General features: G+C 38.9%; 1 protein-coding gene across 1 annotated transcript in view; it reads left to right on the forward strand.

Moving 5' to 3' along the window:
• Positions 1 to 21132, forward strand: part of APBB2 (amyloid beta precursor protein binding family B member 2) — a 360396-nt gene that overhangs the window by 70403 nt on the left and 268861 nt on the right.

The following is a 21132-nucleotide window of genomic DNA, read 5'->3' on the forward strand; positions in this document are numbered from 1 at the left end:
ATTATACATACAGGTAGGGGCATGACAAACAAGTCCTATTGGATATTCAGGGGGCAACTCAGCATTACGTATCAAGAACAGTTCATAAATACTCACCAGACAGGAGCGGGTCAGCAGTCTCGAGAACCTGTAAAGTAGTGAATGTCTGTTGACTTCACCCACCCAGCATCCCTTTCCTCCTTTCAATGAATCACCCAGATTTTCCCTGGGCAGTTAGTCACCCTTCCTTTGTTTTCAGCCTGTATAGTCGGAGGAGGTGACCTTACTGCCTCTGTTATGGGCATGTGACATAAGCTTGGCTAGTCAGGGTCCCAAGGATCGATTTATGGAGGACCCAGTATTTTCACTGACCCCGTTGCGAAGAGGTTTTTCCTTTTTTTTTTTTTTTTTAAAGATTTTATTTATTTGCGAGAGAGAGAATGAGAGACAGAGAGCATGAGAGGGAGGAGGGTCAGAGGGAGAAGCAGACTCCCTGCTGAGCAGGAAGCCTGATGTGGGACTCGATCCCGGGACTTCAGGATCATGACCTGAGCCGAAGGCAGTCACTTAACCAACTGAGCCACCCAGGCGCCCGAGGTTTTTCCTTTTTCGTGGGTTTGTTAAGCTGGAGCTGCTAGTTTCCCGCTTTGCCACCGCTTAAGGAAAGCCTTTCTGAGAATAAAGTTAACACAGAGGAGATCAGAGCAGGGAGATACAGGAAGTGAGATGAGGCGGGAGGGGGGCGCGCACACACACACAAACACAGACACACAGACACACAGACTCACACACACCTTATGACCCCAGAGGCAGTACCATCTAAAGCCAGCAACTCTGGTTTCACTTTCATGGCAGGTTAGGGAGTTAGTTTGAAATAGATATCCGTCACTTAGATCCAAACAGGTCCTGATTGGGAATGCCTTCTAGGTGTGAGGTCTTAGTGGGAGATGACTGGCACTCCTGTCTTTAGAGGCTCACAATGGAGGGGATGGGCTGGATCGGGATTCTGACACACAATGTGAAAAATGTATCACTAGAGGTAAAAGCTAAGCTCTGTGGGAGTAGAGGTGCAATTATGAATTCTGCTGGGTGTTGGAGAGACTGGCAGAGAGCTATGATTTAACAAAGGGAGAAGTAGAATTTAGTCTTCAGGAATATTAAAAAAAATACACTTAATTCAATTACTTGCTTTTTGAGTCTGAAAGAAAGAGAGGCTTTCCAGAGCTTATAGTTAAAGTAAACAGCAGATAAGGAAGATAATTTCAGAGCTTCACGAGTAGTAGAATCCTGGTGTTTACTGTAAGCACAATTGTTTTGGGAGCAGCCAAATGAGAGGTTATCAGAAAGCTGTCCAGAGTTTATTTTAACACTGCAGGGTAACAGCTGCTCTTCTCACTAAAACCTCAGTTGGCTTTCTGTTCAAGCAGAATTCCAAGCATGTCATGAATTTTAAAGATTTATTTCTTCTTCTTATGTTAGACTTTATTATTATTTTTTATAATTGACACTGTTTGCTTTCTTATTTTTAATTTTTATTATTTATTTATTTATTTATTTATTTGAGAGAGGGAGAGAGGTAGAGTGTGCATGGGCTAGGGGGTGGGCAGGAGCAGAGAGAGAGGGAGAGAGAATCTTAAGCAGATTCCATGCCCCACATGGAGCCCGGCGCAGGGCTCGATCTCACAACCCTGAGATCATGACCTGAGCCGAAATCAAGAGTCAGACGCTTAACCGACTGAGCCACCTATGCGCCCGTTTGCTTCTTTAAATTAACAGATTTTATTTTTGGGGGCTAGTTTTAGGTTACAGAAGAATTGAGCAGAAAGTATAGAGAGTTCCCACATATCCCCACTACCACTCAGACTTTTCCCTATTAACATCTTGCATTAGTTTGGTATATTTGTTACAATTGATGAGCCAATATTGATACATTATTATTAACTAAAGTCCATAGTTTACATTAGGGTTCGCTCTTTGTGTTGTACATTATGTGGGCTTTGACAAATACATAATGATATGTATGTACCATTATAGAGTCACACAGAATGGTTTCAGTGCCCTAAAAATCCCGTGTTCTGTCTATTTGTTCATCCTCCCCTCCCTCTGAATTCCTGGCAACTACTGATCTTTTTCCTATCTCCATAGTTTTACCTTTTCCAGAATATCATATATTTGGAGTCATACATTATGTAGTCTTTTCAGATTGGCTTCTTTCACTTAGAAATAGGCATTGAAGATTCCTCTGTGTTTTTTTGTGCCTTGATAGCTCATTTCTTTTTAGTGCTGAATAATATTCTATTGTCTGAATGTGCCACAGTTCATTTATCCATTTGCCTATTGAAAGATACCTTGGGTACTCCTAATAAAGCTGCTATGAACATTCATGTGCAGGTTTTTGTGTGGACATAAATTTTTAGTTCCTTTGAGTAAATACCAAGGAGCATGATGGCTGGACTGTATGGTATAAGTATGTAGTTTTGTAAGAAACTGCCAAACTGTCTTCCAAAGTGCCTGCACTATTGCATTTCCAAAAGCAATGAATGAGACTTTGTTTCTCCTCATCTTTGCCAGCATTTAGTATTGTCAGTGTTTTGGACTTTAACCATTTTAATAGGTGTATGTGGCATTTCTTTGTTATTTTTATTTGCAGCTCCCTAATGATGTATGATTTTGAGCCTCTTTACATATGCTTGTTTACCACCTGTATATCTTCTTTGGTGAGGTATCTGTTCAGATCTTTTGCCCATTTTTAAGTCAGATTGTTCATTTTCTTATTGTTGAGCTCTAAGAGTTCTTTGTATGTTTTGGATGCCAGTCCTTTATCAGATGAGTCTTCTGTGGATATTTTCTTCCAGTTCTGTGGCTTGTTTTTTTCATTCTCTTGACAATGTCTTTCTCATTGCTGAAGTTTTTAATTTTAATGAAGTCCAACTTATCACTTATTAATTTTTTCATGGATTGTTGCTGTTGTATCTAAAAGTCACTGCCAACCCAAAGTCATTCAGGTTTTCTCCTTATCTTCTAGAGTGTTACAATTTCATGTTTTACATTTAGATCTATGATCTACAGATATTTTGAGTTAATTTTTGTGGAAGCTGTTAAGGTCTTTGTCTAGATTCATAGTTTGTGTATGAAATTACAGTTATCCTAGCACCATTTGTTGAAAAGACTATCCTTTCTTTATTGAAGGGCATTGGCTCCTTTGTCAAAGATCAGTTGACTGTACTTGTGTGGGTCTGTTTCTGGACTCTCTGTTCTGTTCCATTGATCTATTTGTTTATTTTTTCAACAGTACCACACTGTCTTAATTACTCTAGCTTATAGTAAATCTTCAGTTCAGATAGTGTTAGTCCTCTGACTTTGTTCTTCCCCTTCAGTATCGTATTGGCTATTCTGGACTCTTTGCTTCTCCTTGTAAACTTTAGATCAGTTTATCAATATCTACAAAATAATTTGCCAGGATTTTCATTGAGATTGTGTTGAATCTATAGGTCAGGTTGAGAAGAACTGATATCTTGACAGTATTAAGTCTTCCTATCCATGTATGTGGAATCACTCCATTTATTTAGAACTTCTTGATTTCTTTCATCAGAGTTTTATAGTTTTCCTTATATAGATCTTGTACATATTTTACTAGATTTATATCTAAGTATTTCATTTATTTTGATGCTAGAATAAACAGTATTATATTTTTAATTTTAAATACCAATTGTTTATTGCTGGTGTGTAAGAAAGCAAGTGACTTTTGTATATTACCATTGAATTCTGCAAACTTGCTATAATTGCTTATTTGATCCAGGAGTATTTTTATTGATTCTTTGGGATTTTCTGCATAGACAGTCATGTCATCTGTGAACACAAAGACAGTTTTATTTCTTCCTTCTCAATCTATTCCTTTTATTTTCTTGTCTTACCTCACTAGCTAGGACTTCTAGTATGATGTTGAATGGGAGTGGTGAGAAGTATCTTGCCTTGTTCTTGATCATGAGAAAGCATGTAGTTTCTCGCCATTTAAGTATAAGATTAGCTATAGGTTTTTTGTAGATGTTCTTTATCGAGTTGAAGAAGTTTCCCCCTCTAATCCTGGTTTGCTAAGAGTTCTTTTCGTGAGCGGGTATTGGATTTTTATCAGATACTTTTTCTACATCTATTGATATGATCATATGATTTTTTTTCTTTTTTAGCTTATTGATATGATGGGTTATATTAATTGATTTTTGAATGTTGAACCAGCCTTTTGATGGGGATTGTGTTGAATCTCCAGATCAGTTTGAGGAGTATTGCCATCTTACCAATATTAAGAGTTCTGATCCAGGGTGGGTGGGTGGCTCAGTGGGTTAAGTGTCCACCCTCTTGATTTCGCCTCAGGTCATGATTTCAGCGTTGTGAGATTGAGGCCTGCGTCCAGCTTCATGCTGGGCGTGGAGCCTGTTTAAGATTATCTCTCTGCCCTACCCGCCCCCCCCCCCCCCCCGCATGCATGTGTATGCGTGCACACACGCTTGCTCTCTCTTAAAAAAAACTGGAAAAAAAAAGAGTTCTGATTCATTAACAAGGGATATATTTCCATTGATTTAGATCCTTTTCTTTTTTAAGATTTATTTAGAGAGAGAGAACGGGGGAGGGGCAGAGGGAGAGGGAGAAAGAGAATCCTAGGCAGAGTCCCCACTGAGCAGGGAGCCTGATGCAGGGCTCGATCCCACAACCCCAAGATCATGACCTGAGCTGAAACCAAGAGTCAGATGCTCAACCGACTGAGTCACCCAGGTGCCCCTAGATCTTTTTAAATTTCTTCAGCAGTGTTTTGTTTTTTTTAGGCAACAAATCTTGCACTTTGCTATTAAATTTATTCCTAAGTATTTTTTTTGACACCTTCATAAAATGGAATCATTTTTAAAATTTCATTTTCAGAGTATTCATTGCCAGTATATAGAAATACAGTTGATTTTTATAAATTGATCTTGTTTCCTTAAGCCTTGAACTTGTTTATTAGTATTGATAGTTTTTTATTGTGTTGTGACTTCCTTAGGATTTTCTATATACCAGATTATGTCATCTGCAAATAGAGATAGTTTCATTTCTTGTTCAGTCTGGATGTTATTACCATTATTTTTTACAGTGATTTGAAAACTTGGCTGTGATATGAGAAGTACAAAGTAATGTGCTTTGGAGTTGCTGATGAAATGATCCTATTATGTAGCTTTTGAAAAGAACAAAAGATGATAATTATGAAATTTATCTCATTATCGAGTTAGTTATACAAGTTATACAATCGGTGAGCTTCCTAGCCACTCCTATATCTTCGTTAGGGAAGTGCCTATTCAAATTCTTTGCGTATTTTCATATTGAGTTATTTGTCTGTAAATCCCTTATCAGATATATAATTTGCATGTATTTTCTCCCAGTCTGTGGCTTCTCTTTTCATTTTCCTAATGCTGTCCTTAAAGCTCAAAAGAATTTATTCGAATTCTGGTTAACATACAGTGTGAAAATAGTTTCAGGTGTAAGATATTGTAATTCAGTACTTCTGTACAACACCCAGTGCTCATCACAACAAGTGCACTCCTTAGTCCCCACCACCTATTTCACCCATCCCCCATCCACCTCCCCTTTGGTTCTCTGTAGTTAAGAGTCTGTTTCTTGGCTTGCCTCTCTCTCTCTTTTTTTCTTTTGCTCGTTTGTTTCTTAAATTCCACTTATGAGTGAATTCATATGGTATTTGTCTTTCTCTGATTGACTTAACTTCACTTAGCATTATACTCTCTAGCTCTGTCCACATCATTGCAAATGGCAAGATCTCATTCTTTTTTATGGCTGAGGGATATTCCATCGTCGCTGTATATCACATCTTCTTTATCTATTCATCAGTCGATGGACACTTGGGCTATTTCCATAATTGGGCTATTGTAGATAATGCTACTATAAACATCAGGGTATGTATATTTCTTTGAATTAGCATTTTTGTATTCTTTGGGTAAATACCTAGTAGTGCAATTGCTGGATCATAGGGTGGTTCTATTTTCAACTTTTTGAGGAACCTCCATATTGTTTTCCAGAGTGGCTGCACCAGCTTGCATTCCCTCCAACAGTGCAGGAGGGTTCCCCTTTCTCTGCATCCTCACCAACACCTGTGGTTTCTTGTGTTGTTGATTTTAACCAATTTAACCGGTGTGAGGTGATATCTTATTATAGTTTTGATTTGTATGACGTTGAGCATCTTTTATGTGTCCATTGGCCATTTCCATGTCTTCTGCCCACTTTTTAATTAGATTATTCATTTTTTAGGTGTTGAGTTTTATAAGTTTTTAATTGTAACGAAGTTCAGTTATTCAGTCTTTTCTTCTAAAGTTCATGATTTTGATGTTTCTAAGTATTCTCTGCTTAACTAAAGGTCACTGAAATTTTTTTCCTGTTTCTCTCTAGAACTTTTGTTGTCTCAGTCCTTACACTTAGGGCTTTGGTCCCTTTGGGGTTAAGTTTTGGGTATGTTAATTTTTTTTCCTCCCATGGATATCCAATTGTCTCAAAACTATTTGCTGAAAAGACTATCTTTTACCTGTTGATATATCTTAGCACCTTGGTAGGAAATCATTTAACCATAATGTAAGAGTTTATCTCAGAACTCTCAGTTCTGTTTCGTTGATTATTTATGCCTGTCCTTATGCTTGTTCCATATTATACTTTACTTAGGTTTGCAGTGCAGTTTTTCTGTGAAAAAGTTTTGTTCAAGAAATAGGGTTAAGTCGCAATATGTCTCTATTTATTTTTACTATCATATCTTTGCTACTTTTCCTCTCCATTCCTATTTGAGTCACTCTCTTAAAAGTACTAGTCTCTGGTTATTTTTCTTTGGGATAAATGTGGAAATTTGAAATGGTGGATGAGAATGCAAGCCAATTTAGATGGATTTTCTAGATTACTGTATGCATTACTTTAAATAAAAAAATGCTTTGTTTTTCATAAAGATGGTAAGCATTCTAATGTCCATTATCCATTTGAATAAAACATTAAAATTTTCCATTACTTCTGTCTTAATCTTTACCAATAACTACTGACTGAAGGATTTGCAAGTTTGGTATATTATCTCAAGAATTTCAAGAATTTTCATTAATGATTATATGAATTGGGTCTTTTTTTTACACAAAATAATAAATTTCACAAAACTATTGTTTTATTAAATGGAAACCCTATGAATTAAAATATTTTGGGTTTTGGAAACATAGTATGATTTTATGTTTCAAAAAAACTGAACATTTTTCATAGTACAATTAAAATGCCACCTGTATTTTTTTATATTTACCCGTGTTCTTTTTGTCTTTGTGTTAGTATAGTTCCCAATAAGCAATTGTGCAGACATTAAAATAATTGGATTGGAAATATGAAGACTGCAAATTTTTATTTCTTCCTTCATTACAACTCTGTAAAAATTGTGAATAGGTGTGATTTAGAAGGGAAAAAAGGTCAGTGCTTTCTTTGGTGACATTTGGATTCTTGTTGGCCATTTTCTTTTGTTTTGTTGTTAAGTTATAATTTTGTTTGGGGGATGACTTATTTTTAATGTGAAAAAACATAAAATTTTGGTCTTGGTGAAATTCAGAGACATTTCCTTTCTCTGACATACAGCTGAAAGTTGACTTCTGCTACTGGGGGTTTAATTGAGTATTAAAATCAAAATTAGATCTAGAATAAGTTTTTTGTAGTTCTATTAGTAGGTCAAGCCATGCTTCCCAGTTTCTGGAGGGCCCCGTTCAGGATGGCTTCTCTGCTTTTTGCTCTTTCTCGGCACGTCTTCTTATTTCAGCCTGGGTAGACCACCTTGATGGGAGTGGACATATGTGTTACCTGCCCCTTTGCTTTCTTTGGCTGATAATGTCACTGCATAAAAATGCATCCATAGAGAATGTGGAATTATTCTTTTTATTGTTCATTTAAAAGAAAAAGCCAGGGGCACCTGGGTGGCTCAGTTGCTTAAGCGTCGGACTCTTGATTTTCGGCTCAAGTCATGGTCTCAGGGTTGTGGGATGGACCCCCGCATTGGGCTCTGTGCTTAGCGTGGAGTCGGCTTGTCTCTCTTCCTCTTCTCCTCTCCCCTCTCTCTCTCTCTCTCAAATAAATAAATAAAATCTTCATAAAAACATACAAGAAAAAGCCATAGGTAAGCTTCAACTCCAGGACTCAGGAAGTGGGTATCGTGGATCTTTTAACCCTGCCATTCCTTTAAATCTTTTCTTTCTCTTTGATGCCTTTTAAAAATCTTGGTGACCTATTTGCAGAGTGATGAATGGACCCTCTGAGGCATATAGTACTTAAAATATTCTAGGAAAATATGGTCTTGGTCTTGTTTTTCTTAGGGAGCTGAAACAAAATATGGCTGGGTGATAGATAGTAACGTCTTAAGTTTATAGAGAGCCTTGTGCTGACTGATGTTCGGGGAATGATTGAACCCCTGAAGTTTGAGTTGTAGTACGGTGACATCTGTGAAGACCCCGGCCTGTTTATTATCATGTGGTTGCCGATGAAGCAAAATCAAATCAGCTTCGTCCCATTCAGTGAACCAGTACAAGAATGAAGAGAGTATCCAGAACTTGCTTTCATTAGGAGGAAACGCATTTTTGTGTAAGTCTGCAGTGGAGATGTTTGTGATAAATATGTTAATAGAGTTTGGCATGTTACATCTTTTGATTTTTTTGCTTGTCTTTATAGTTTTTATGTGAAATAATCTGTGAATTATTAGGTTTCCTTTAAAAGCCTTTGAAGATACCATACTTGAGTGACATATAATCAGTTGTTATTTATTTTAATGTAATTACTAATATAAGAACAAGCAGTAGTTTCTCAGTCCAATATGGACCTGTAATGAATAAAACATTTAATTTGATTACACTGTCTGAATAAGATCTATATTCACGACACGATAACTGTTCATGACTTCGGAAATTTTCAAATTGATTATTATCTGCTCAAATAAGAATTGATCTTCCCCTTCATTCATAAACAAAAATAGTCTACTGGATGTTTTTATATATAGACGGTATCCAAGCCAATAATTTATTTAAAAAATGAGTATCAACATCAGTCTAGCTAGCATTAGGAAATTGCTCTGTGTAATTTGCTAGTGTACCCTTTTTAAGAATTGAAGAAAATGGTTTTTCCTGCAGTCATCATGCAGCTGAGGCCCTTAGAGGACAGATTTTAGAATCTTAGTAACTATTCTGTGTTTGGTTTCGTAAGGGAGATTCTTTTGAAGATATAAGTTTGCAGATGGTTTGTTAATGCTGTGGTTCATTTCTGGTGTCTGGTTAAAGCGTGACAGTAGCTAGGAAAGTAAGAGGATATTAGTGATTTTACCAAAGACTCACCTCAGAAATAAAAAGTGGAGAGTTCCGATCACAACGTTGGGCCCTCAGTGGTTCTAAAATTGGATCAAAAATGACTGCTGTTCTTGAGCAGGCCTGAATTTATGAGTAATAAGAAATGCTGAATTAATTCTACTTAGTTCAGAACAATTCAGTTAAATTCCAAATGAACGTCTTAAAGTGCTCTATATGGAAGGTTACTTTGGTAGTTGCTGGAGGGAATAAAATGAAATATCCTGGGGGAAAGACAGCCAGAATAGAAGTCCTTTTGGGAGAGCTAACATTTTTTTTTTGAGTATGTCCAGTATGCTAAGTAGTTAAGCACTTTCTCAGCTTTCGATGGGGTGGGGTGGGAGACTTCATTTGATCCTCACAACAGTCCTATGACAGAGAGGCAGTTTTACTCTACGTCATAGCTAAAGAAGCTTAGGATCGGTGAGATCAAATGGTCTTATCAAAGTCTCACATCTCCTAATTTAAATTTGAATATGAATTTTTTTCTTGAGCTCCATTGTGTATATGTATAAATGAAAGCCCTGCCTATGGAAAAACTCTCTTTATATGTATCTCTTTCTTTATGTATCTTTCATTATTTTTATAATTAATGAGATAATAAAGGCCCAGAGAACTATGAGTAGGATGCTTTGGAATTTCCAAGGAGAGAGTGATTAATATGGATGTGATTAATTTGGAGCTTTTTGTTATTTTTGATAAATTAGGAGGTAGGAAGTTGTCAGTGGATGGGTGTTTTCAAGCCTTTTTACCTGAGGAAAATATCTAACCAGACTCTCAGAGGCAGAAATAAAAATGCAGGGCATGTTTGGGAAGTCCTAGGTTTTATAGCCTAGGGATGTGGCCCACCAACACACTTTATCAACTTGCTCTAAATTACCCAGAGGGATCTGGTTGTGAGGGGAATCAGACACTCCCAGGCAGCTACTTAGAGAAGGAAGTAATTAGGTAAGCCGTGGACGTTCCTAACCATTCCTGCATCCCCACTCTGCACTCATTGTTTGAGAACTTCAGGCTTCTTTGTGCTATCATGGGAGCTCCCTAGAATTTGACAATGGTGAAGGACCAATAAAATGTTCAACTCTATGATGGTTTGAGACTCCAGTCTATCTGTTGCTTTCTTGGTATTTTCAACTGCTAGTATTCATCGTTAAGTACTGTTATGGTCTAAATGAATGTGTCCCCCTCCTCTTACCCCCCCCATTCATATGTTGAAATCCTGACTTCCAAAGATGATGGTATGAAGAGGGGTTGACTTTGGGGGGTACTTAAGTCAGAAGGGTAGAGCCCTCATGAATGGAATTAGTGCCTTACAAAAAAGGTTCCAGAGAGATCCCTAGCCCTCCTGACCCAGTGAAGACGCAGTGAGAAGGCCAACTATGAACCAGGAAGAGGGCCCTCACCAGAAGGCAACTGTGCTGACACCATATTCTGGGACTTCCCAGCCTCCAGAACTGTGAGAAATATAATAATAATAATAATAATCTCTGTTATTTATAAGCCATCCAGTCTGTGGTATTTTGTTTTGGCAGCCCAAAGGGATAAGACAAGTACCTATGAGATGTTAATCCCCAACCTTAGCCCCTTTCTTTTCCTGAGCTTGTGTCTTAGACAAAGAATATAGAAAGAAGTAAAAGGTCAGCCACAGAGAGCCTTTATGAAGCTGTAATCCCCAACCTTCATCTTTGCTATGAGATGTTTCTGGTTTGGTTCACGTAATCTCTGTTGTCTAGAAGAATTTGGCTTAGTCTGCGATGGATTGGTTGTCTGACCTGTGATTCAGTTTGAGACAAAGCAGGTCAGTTTTGATACCCGTAACCATGCAGAAAAGGGACTACGGTTTGAGATTAAATTATCTTCTAAAATAGATACCAGTGAAGAGCAATTTGGCAATATATTTCGAAATTTAAAATCACCAGCAATTTTATAAATAGGCTCACTTACAACTATGCCAAGATATTTGTACAAGTTACAATATAGCATGTTTATAGAATGAAGTATGTATGCTGATTTGAAATAATTTTATATATATAAAATATAATATATAATATAATATATATGTACACACACATACTTATGTATACATATGTTCATGTATCTGTATAAAATGAAAAAACGTTTTGCAAAATCATATGAATACCGTTCTCTTTTGTCTAAATCTTTTTAAAAAGATATATATGCTGGCACATATACTTTTTCTCTAAAAAGATATGAATGTTAATACACTGGAAAATTTTTCTTTTTCTTTCTTTTACGTACTTGAGTTTTCTCACCATGTTTATTTATTCATTTTCCTTCCTTTTAAAAAAGAATCAGGAGCTAACTGGGAAGTATGGTCACGGACCATTTTCCTTCATTGTGTTTGAATGTAGTTTATAAAACCCTACTAAGTGTTTTTATTTTTTATTTTTTTTTCCTACTGTTTTTAAAAACACAATACATTTTTCTCTAATATTCATTTGTTAGACTTTCTTGTCCTCTTTGCATGCCGAGGAAGGGGGTGATCTTTGTGGGAAAAGTGGTAAAGTATGTGCTAAGCCGGCAAACATTCCCTTGAAAGCTTATTAGTTAAAACACTGAGTTGAGCAAGAGAAAGGAGAAAGATATTTACCAAAGGTGATTTGAAGGACAAGAATTCCATCTTGTGTCTGAAAGTGTACCTTCATGCTCAGTTTGTTTGCTTTAAATATGGGCTTTGGACTGAACTCTGTTTGCTTTTCAGACCACAAGGCTGGAGGTGGTCATGAAAGTCTCTCAAATCCGATTGCTAATCAGGAAAGCTGTTTGCTAAGAAAGGCACGCCTGCTTGGAGTAGAAGTAATGACTGATGCATAGATAAAGCCAGTGTGCCTTTTAAATATCTTTGGACTTCTGTGTCTAGATTTGCTTTTCTCTTAATTAAAACCCCTAGACACGGGCCATAGGTCAAAGGAGATGACTCCTTTAAACTCTTCCAGTAATAATTACTGCTTAAGGTTTTTTTTTTTTTAAAGATTTTATTTATTTGAGAGAGAGCTTGAGAGTGCACAAGCAGTGGGGAGGGGCAGAGGGAGAGGGAGAAGCAGGCTCCCCGCTGGCCAAGGAGCCTTATTCCAGGCTTGATCCCAGGATGCTGAGATCCTGAGATCCTGACCTGAGGCAGACACTTAACTGACTGAGCCACGCAGGCACCCCAGTTACTGCTTAAGTTTTCAGCTCTTGATAGGCTTGTCTGAAAACTGATTTGTTTCTCTAGGGTGTGATTTGCCTCCTTTGGTTCCAGTTTGCTGAAATTTAATAATAATTAGGAAGATGACAATTTTTTTTTTTTTTTTTTTAAGAATGTAGGCAGTGGTACTCTGGAGAATAAGCCCATGGTAATACCCCTTATCTATATGTATTTCAATCTCTAATACTTGATGTTTCATTTTTAAAAAAATCAACAGAGCCATGTATTTTTTCTAGATTCGGAAGAATTTTAGTAACTTCTTTTTTCCTAAAATGGTTTGATGAATAGCTCATCAGGGTCAGTAATATTTATTTTCGCCTTGTCTTCCTTTCTTTTGTATAGATTATATACTGATATCTGTCCCTCTTATGCCAAGTCATGTCAGGAAATATAATCCCCATGTTTTAAAGTACTTTGAACCATAGTGTAGGAATTGTAATCTATTAGGGAGATTAAGGAGACAGTTTCCAAAATACATATGTATGTCTATATTTGTATATGTATGTGATGTTTGTATGCAATTGATTATGTTTATAATATAGAAAAGTCTGAAACAATAACTATGACACTGGATATCATGAAAGAGAAAAACTGATATAACCTTCAATAAATACTTAGTTCCCACAAGAACCTGATAATTTAAGAACTCACGGTAACCAGTGTGTAATATGGGGATTACAAACTCAAATACCTACCAGGACTTGACAGAAAAGTAAACAAGTGAACTGGAGTATAAAGGGGGTGGGGGGAAAGAGCATAGTTACCACTTGGCTATTCAAGAATGAGGGTCCAGTGTTGCCTGATGTTCCACTATTTCAAGAGAGGGCAGAAATGTGGATTTTTATGTGACTGCTCCCAGTTTTTTTAAGTGTTGAAAATACATTTATGATAATTAAAACCTGTTCTTTCATTCTCTGCTATGATGTTCTTTTCAGCAAGTTTTATAATTGCTTTCTATACGGTAGGTGGCATGGGGCTGAGAATTGTACGGCATGGCCCTTGCTTTCTAGGGATGCCCAGTCTTGCTGGGCCAGTATGATGTGGAACAGTTGGTACCAGTGGTAAAAGCCTCAGGAACCCCGAGGGGATAGAAGTCAGTATGAGCTCGACCGTCTCGGGAAGACTTTTTAAAGGAGGTGGCATCTGCTGTGGGTCTTGAGATTTAGGACAATGGAGAGCCAAGGTGGAGTGATGGGAAGGTGTATGAGGTCTTGGGCAGGTGTACGCACACAAGGAGGAGGGCTTCGGAGCAGGTCTGTGCTCTGGAGAGAGACCCACGGGGAGCAAGGGATGTGATGATGGAGAGTGTTCTGAACACCAGTCCTGCTGTGGTTTGTAGGATAAAGAGAGAGAGAGAGAGAAGGGGGAGCACTGAGGACAGGGAGAGCAAATTCCAAACTTTCCCAGCCATCTAGGAATGAGGAGAGGGTCTGGGCTGGGGCTTAGTTATTATCAATGAAAAGGAAGAAATGGAGACATGTTTTCCAGTCCATCAGAAAACCTTCTTGACTTGGCCTTCAGAACGTATCCATTGTTGCCACCTTGACCCAAGCCACCATTCTGTCTTGTCTGGATTATTCCAGGGATCTCCTAGCTGCTTTCCTTCATTCTATCCTTCCTTGCCTCTCTATACTCTCAATTTTCATCTTATTTTATTTTTCCTTCCCTTCCCCTATATTTATCTATTTCATTTCTTAAATTCTACATATAAGTAAAATCATATGGTATTTGATTTTATCTGAATGACTTATTTCGCTTAGCATAATACTCTCTAGTTCCATCTGTGTCATTGCAAATGGCAAGATTTCATTCTTTTTTTTTTAAGATTTTATTTATTATTTGACAGAGAGAGACATAGTGAGAGAGGGAACACAAGCAGGGGGAGTAGGAGAGGGAGAAGCAGGCTTCCCCGTGGTGCAGGGAGCCCGATGTGGGGCTCGATCCCAGGACCCTGGGATCACGACCTGAGCCGAAGGCAGACGCTTAACGACTGAGCCACCCAGGTGCCCCAATTTCATTCTTTTTGATGGCTAAGTAATATTCCACTGTATATATATATATATATATATATATATATATATATATATATATATATATATATATATATATATACCACATCTTCTTGATCCATTCATCTGTCTGTGGACATCTGGACTCTTTCCATATTTTGGCTACTGTGGACATTGCTGCTATAAACTTTGAGGTGCATGTGTCCCTTTGAATCGCTGTTTATATTCTTTGGATAAATACCCAGTAGTGCAATTGCCGGGTTGTAGAGTAGCTCTATTTTTAACTTTTTTAGGAACCTCCATACTGCCTTCCAGAGTGGCTGCACCAGTTTGCATTCCCACTAACAGTGTACAAGGGTTCCCCTTTCTCCACATCCTCGCCAACATCTGTTAATTTTAGCCATTCTGAGTTAATTTTGGCCATTCTGACTGGTGGGAGGTGGTATGGATTTTGTTTATTTAATGATCTGTCTCCAGCACTTAGAATGCTTCCTGCTACATAATACTATCTCAGTAAACATTTATGGAATTAATGAATAACATAGTCAAACTTGAAGGATAAAAGTAGGTTATAAGGTCATAAATTGTTAGAAGGCTTAAATTGAGATTAAATCATATAAATGATATTGTTTTTAGTATTTCTTTAAAAAATGGCTTTGGTGATTCTTTAGATATAGGTCTTTACAATATTACATATAGCTAATGATATTCCTGGCCATGCACCTGGTTTGAATAGAAGTCTTGACCTCCGTGTTATTTTTTAAACCCATTTTGATATCGGGAGCAGGCAGTACAGATTAACACAGGAATAGGTAATCCTTCATGCAAAGACGTGAATGCCTGTGTGAAAAGGCACACGTGAAATGAGTGAAAATGTATTTTTTTTACACTTGCCTTTCATTATGATGAATGTCAAGTGAATGTCCTGATTTTTTTCCATGTTTGGATCTTTGTTGCAGTGAAAATTGCTTATAAAATGTGGACTGGCAGCTGGTGCTTAGAAATCTTTTGGATTTACCCCTACCCCTACTTTATGACTGGATTTGGTATGTAATGAAGTCTTTCATAAAGGCATTAAAAATGATACATTGCTCTTTTTTGATCATCAAAATCAGAATGGTGTTGGGACATTGTCGAATGCAATATTCTTTCATGAGGAAAGGTAGTTAATTTTCAAAAAGAGTGAGAATTCCCTGTCTATTAAGTCTAGCCCCTGGCACTGGCAAGAACAAACAAATAGAGCTTTGCCATGGCCATTGTTCTGACAGAGTCAAGGGCTGAACTGTGTCCTCTCAAGATTCTCATATTGAAGTCCTAACCTTCAGGACCTTAGAACGTGACTCTGTATTTGGAGATAGGATCTTTAAAGAGGCCATGAAGTTAAAATGAGGTCATTCAGGTGGACCTTAACCAATATGACTGGTGTCCTTATAAGACGAAGGAATTTGGACTCATACAGACGGTGGGAAGACCATGTGAAGACACAGCAAGAAGACAACATTTATAAGCCAAGGAGAGAGATAAAAACAACTTTGCCAAGCCTTGACATTGACAGCATCTCGGACTTAGAGATCTCCGAGTGTAAGCCACACAGCCTGTGGGTGTTGGTTATGGCAGCCCTAGCAAACAAACACAAGCTGAAGCCAAAGGCTATTCCAGCAGATCTCATCTCTCACCTGGGGTCCACATCCCCATCTCCCTGGACGTTTGGAAGAGGGTGATTTCGTGGCGCCCTGGGTGTTCCCGAAAGAATGTCTGTCTGAATGCTTGCCGGCTTGCCAGGCAACGACAACTGGGATTCCTTGGCATAGTCATTCATTGCTGGCCATTTTTGTTTGAAGCCGCTTGCCTTGTCAGCATTTTCATCTCCCTCAGAAACTGAATGAAGAGTGTGAGCTGAAGCGGAGGCGCTTCTCTTACCACTTTCTGTGATGTGATGTCTCAGCTTTCACTTATGTGGATGGGCCCCAGCTCCGCCGAACGGAGGCAGCTTCTTCGGAGACGGGATGGCTCTGTGGATGGCTGTCTGTGGCGTGAACTGGACCATGGACGTGAGATGCCCGGGTTTCCAGCCACGTCCGCTTTCTCTGGAGACTGACCCTGGCAGCTTGGAATTTAACTGAAGCCCGATTTCATCCCTGGTTTTCCCAGTCAGTCTGAAGGCTGCTGTTACTTACAGTGGGAGATGGAAAACAAATTCTTCAAGAAGCAGAGTACGAGAGGTCTTTCAAAGAACTTTAGAATTTTTCACGTCACATTTCGATCGATCTGTTTTCAAAAGGGGCAGGGCAAGTGGAGTTTGTAATTAATTAGGTGATAATGAGTTTTGTTTGGTTTTGTTCCATGTCTCCTAGGCTCGGAGGAGATGAGGGGCGTAAATGTGGAGAACTTTCCTTTTGAATTCTTTCTTGATCGGGTTTCCAGGACACCCGACATCAGGGTATTTAAAGTATCTGGACACCTGAAGTGAAGTGTTCCTGTTCTCTCCTGTGTATCTAGGGTCAAAGAGACATGTTTGATGTTAAAATTACACCTCTTTCCTATGTTTGGTCGACTCTTCTAAGTGATAGTATGAAGAGTGCTTCTTCAAATTCCTTATTTTCATATATTGCTATTATGTAAGAGAGATGAGACTGTCATGATAATTGAGTGAAATTTAAAATCTTCTGCTTCAAGTCGTGAAATAACTTGTTTTTACCTATGTATCTCTTTAAAAAATTGTAATTTTTAAAAATTATTTCTCTTCAAAAATTTTTAATTGACTTTGTGTGTACGTTTCCTTTTTTTCTTTTTAAGTTTTTATTTTAATTCCAGTGAGTTAGCACACAGTGTTATCTTAGTTTCAGATGTTGAAATAACATGTTTTAGCCATGCCATCTTCCGGCCTGTCCTTTTGAGCAAATTTGTGGCTCATGGGGACGGATGACCCTAGATCCTAGCAGCACCTGCAACCCAAATAGTTCTCATTCCAGGGCCCACACAACGGGGTGTGTTTGAAAGTATTTGAAAGCAAAGTGTAAGCAACACGTTGTACACTTAGTCATAAAACATTATGTGGAAATCTGCCTTGCCCCAGAGCCTGGGAAACCACCTTCTTCTTTTTATCCTAAGATTTTGTGACAGTTCCCCTTTCTATAAAGGAAGAAGAAGCTGGATGAGATTTCTTCATGAGGATGGAAAATGAAGATACTTAGTTGAGGAAAAAATGCTACCACAGCTTGTGCTTCAAGATGACCCAAATCTGGGTAGGAAAACAGTTGTAGAAGAGGGAATTAATAAAGTTTGCTCACCCAAAAAACTTGATCCAGCTTATTACTCTTTAACAAATGTGATTGTTCCATGCTTAATTAATTGTAGACTATTGAACAGGTTCATGGACCAGAATGTATTTTATCTGTAGAAAAAAGCCACCCATAGGAATGATTTAAATTAGGGGTCAGCAAACTACAGGTCAGAGGCCAAATCTGGCCTCCTGCCTGTTTTTATGTGGCTCATGAGCCTAGAATATTTTTCACATGTTTCAATGAAAAAAAAATTAAAAGAGGAAGAATATTCTTTGACACCTGAAAATGTTACAAAATTCATCCTTCAGTGTCTGTAAGTAAGGGGTTATTAGAACACAGCTATGCTGATTCATTTGTGTATTGTGTCTGGCCACCATCATGCTGTGACAGCAGGGCTGAATAGTTGTGACAGAGATTCTGTGGCCTGCAAAGTGTAGTTATTTATTGTCTGCTCCTTTATAGACAATCTGTGCTGCCCTAGTTTAAACAGTCATTTAAATTTATTCCTTTTTTTTTTTTTTTATTGTTTACTGTGTATTCGATGGGTTCCAATGTGCAGTGTGGAAAACCTCACATGGGATGGCAGGTTATCCCATAAATTCATCTTTTAATTTATACAGGATCCCTTCGGTAGCATCTCCAAAAGATGGCCACTGAACGTCTTAATGCAGTCAGGAAGAAAGCAGACTGGCAGTTTACAAATTTTTTTCCTGGCCAAATCCCTCATGTGAGTCAACTTGTATTTAGTGAACGCTGACTGTATGTCACCCGCTGTTGGAGGCCGTCAGCGTGAGCGGTAATCCTCACTGACGGGGCCCCTCTCTGGGACCATGTGCTCTCAGAGGAGGAGGTGGACCATAAACAAATAAATATGTAATATATCAGGGTAATAAGCCCAGTGAAGATGAATCTAGGGGGGAGAGAGAGAGAGAGCTGGAGGCAAGAGAGGGCTGCTTGAGAGGTGGTGACGGGCAAAGCCCTCTGGGGCAGTTCCAGGTGAGCAGGAATCAGTGACATGCAGCGACAGGAAGACCCAGGAGGTGGCATTCTAGGTGGAGGCAACTGCAAGGGCAAAAGCCCTCAGGTGGGAGCGGACTTGGAACGTTCCAGAAACAGTAAGGCTGCCCTCTGGGCAGGAGCAGAGCGAACAAAGGAAAGAGTGATGCAGAGGTGAAGCAAAACAAATATGGGGGTGGAGTGAGGGATAGGTTACAAAGGGTGCTGCAGGGCAGAAGGAGGACTGAAAAATTCTAAGAGAGATGACAGGGGTTTGAGCAAAGACCTGACTTGATCTGACTTATGTCTTTAAAAGGATCACTTAAACAAGGGGGACCACATCAAATGAAAAAACTTCGGCACAGCAAAGGAAACCATCCACAAAATGAAAAGGCAACCTACCGAATGGGAGAAAATATTTGCAAATCATGTATTGGATAAAAAGGTTAATATCCAAAATATATAAAGAACTCTCATGATTCATAGCCAAAACCCAAACAATCCAATTAAAGAATGGGCAGAGGAACTGCATAGATGTTTTCCCAAAGAGGATATGCAGATGGCCAATAGGTACCTAAAAAGATGCTCAGCGTCACTCGGCATCGGGGTAATGAGAATCAAAACCACAATGAGATATCACACCTGTTAGGATGACTTTTATCAAAAAAACAAGGGATAATAAAGGTTGGCAAGAGAGTAAAGAGAACTTCTGTGCGCTGTTGGTGGGAATGTAATTGGTGCAGCAACCATGGACAACAGCATGGAGGTTCCTCAAAAAATTAAAAATAGAAATAGCATCGTATGACCCAGCAACCCCACCTCTGGGTTTATATCTAAAGGAAAGCAGGATCTTGAAGAGATCTGTGTGCTGCCACGTTGACTGCGGGGTTATTCACGACAGCCCAGACACGGAAACAACCTAAGTGTCCGTCAGTGGATGAATGGATAAAGATGTGGTCTCTGTATCTACAGTGGAATATTAGTCAGCCATGAGAAAGAAGGAAATCCTGTCACTTGCAACAACATGGATGGCCCTTGAGGGCATGATACTAAGTGAAATTAGTCAGAGGAAGACATGGACTCTATAGTATCACTCATGTGGAATCTGTTTTTTTGTTTGTTTGTTTAAGTCAAACTCAGAGTGGAAAAGTGGTCTCTGGGGGCAGGGAGTGAGGTGGGTTAGGGAGAGGTTGGTAAAAGGGTACCACCTTACAGCCATAAGGTGAATAAGGTCTGACGATCTAATGTAAAACGTGGGGACTGTAGTTGATAATACTGTACCGTATAATTGATACTTGCGAAGAGAGTAGAAATGAAATGTTCTCACCAAAAAAAGGGGGGGGGGAGTTAAATAAATAAATATGTGAGGTGATAGAATACGGTGATTAACCAGGTGGGGGAATTCCTTCACAATGAATACATACACCAAATCAGCATGATGTACACTTTAAATATCTTACAATTGTCTGTGTCAATTTTACCTCAATAAGGCTGAACAAAGGGATCACTTAAGCTACAAGGATGTTTCCTCTACTGGGTAGTTTATTGCTCATGATGCAATTTGGGGATTAAAAAAAAAAAAAAGCAAAAAACATGTCAGTATAGCAGCCAAAACAATTAGCTATAAAAGATCCTGAAATACTATAGTGACTCTTCTTTGAATGGATGTAAGGCTGTTATAAAAGGGGCATCAGAACGGTAGTCATGACAGGGCACTGTCATGTTAGGTGAGCATTCAAAGGTTTTAGGTCTCCGTGTCTTTCTGGGTCCCATCAGGAAACAGGTGGCACATTCAAATTGGGAACTTGGGCAAGGCCTAAGGGAAATACTAGGATTGTGTGGTGCGCTGGGGGTAGAAGCAGCCAAACTCCTTTCACTCAGGGCCTGAGGGCTGAGGGAGGGAGCATTTATAGGGAGACAGAGAGCTCTGTGCAGGGGGCCACCTGACCGGACCTATGACCTGGTGGGACCCTGCAGGGAGGGGATCTCTTCTTCCTTCTGCTGTCCTGTGGGTGCCCACCCGCCTGTGGGAACCTCTCCACTGGGCAAAGCCAACCAGGAGCCAGAGGGCAAGGGAGCCTGTTATTAAGTGGATCAATGTCCTGGAGCAAAGAACAGAGTGGAAAACAAAGGAAGGAGTGGAATGTTGGGTTTTGGGATATACCTAAGATACTTTTTATGAGTTCCAGCTCTCTCTCGCTTGCCCTCCCCTCCCCTGACTCCACCCATACACACCACAGATGAGCACATTGCAGACGTGTGTGTGTACACACACACACACACACACA

The sequence above is a fragment of the Neomonachus schauinslandi genome, chromosome 2, assembly GCF_002201575.2.
Source record: "Neomonachus schauinslandi chromosome 2, ASM220157v2, whole genome shotgun sequence".
NCBI classification, from domain to species: domain Eukaryota; kingdom Metazoa; phylum Chordata; class Mammalia; order Carnivora; family Phocidae; genus Neomonachus; species Neomonachus schauinslandi.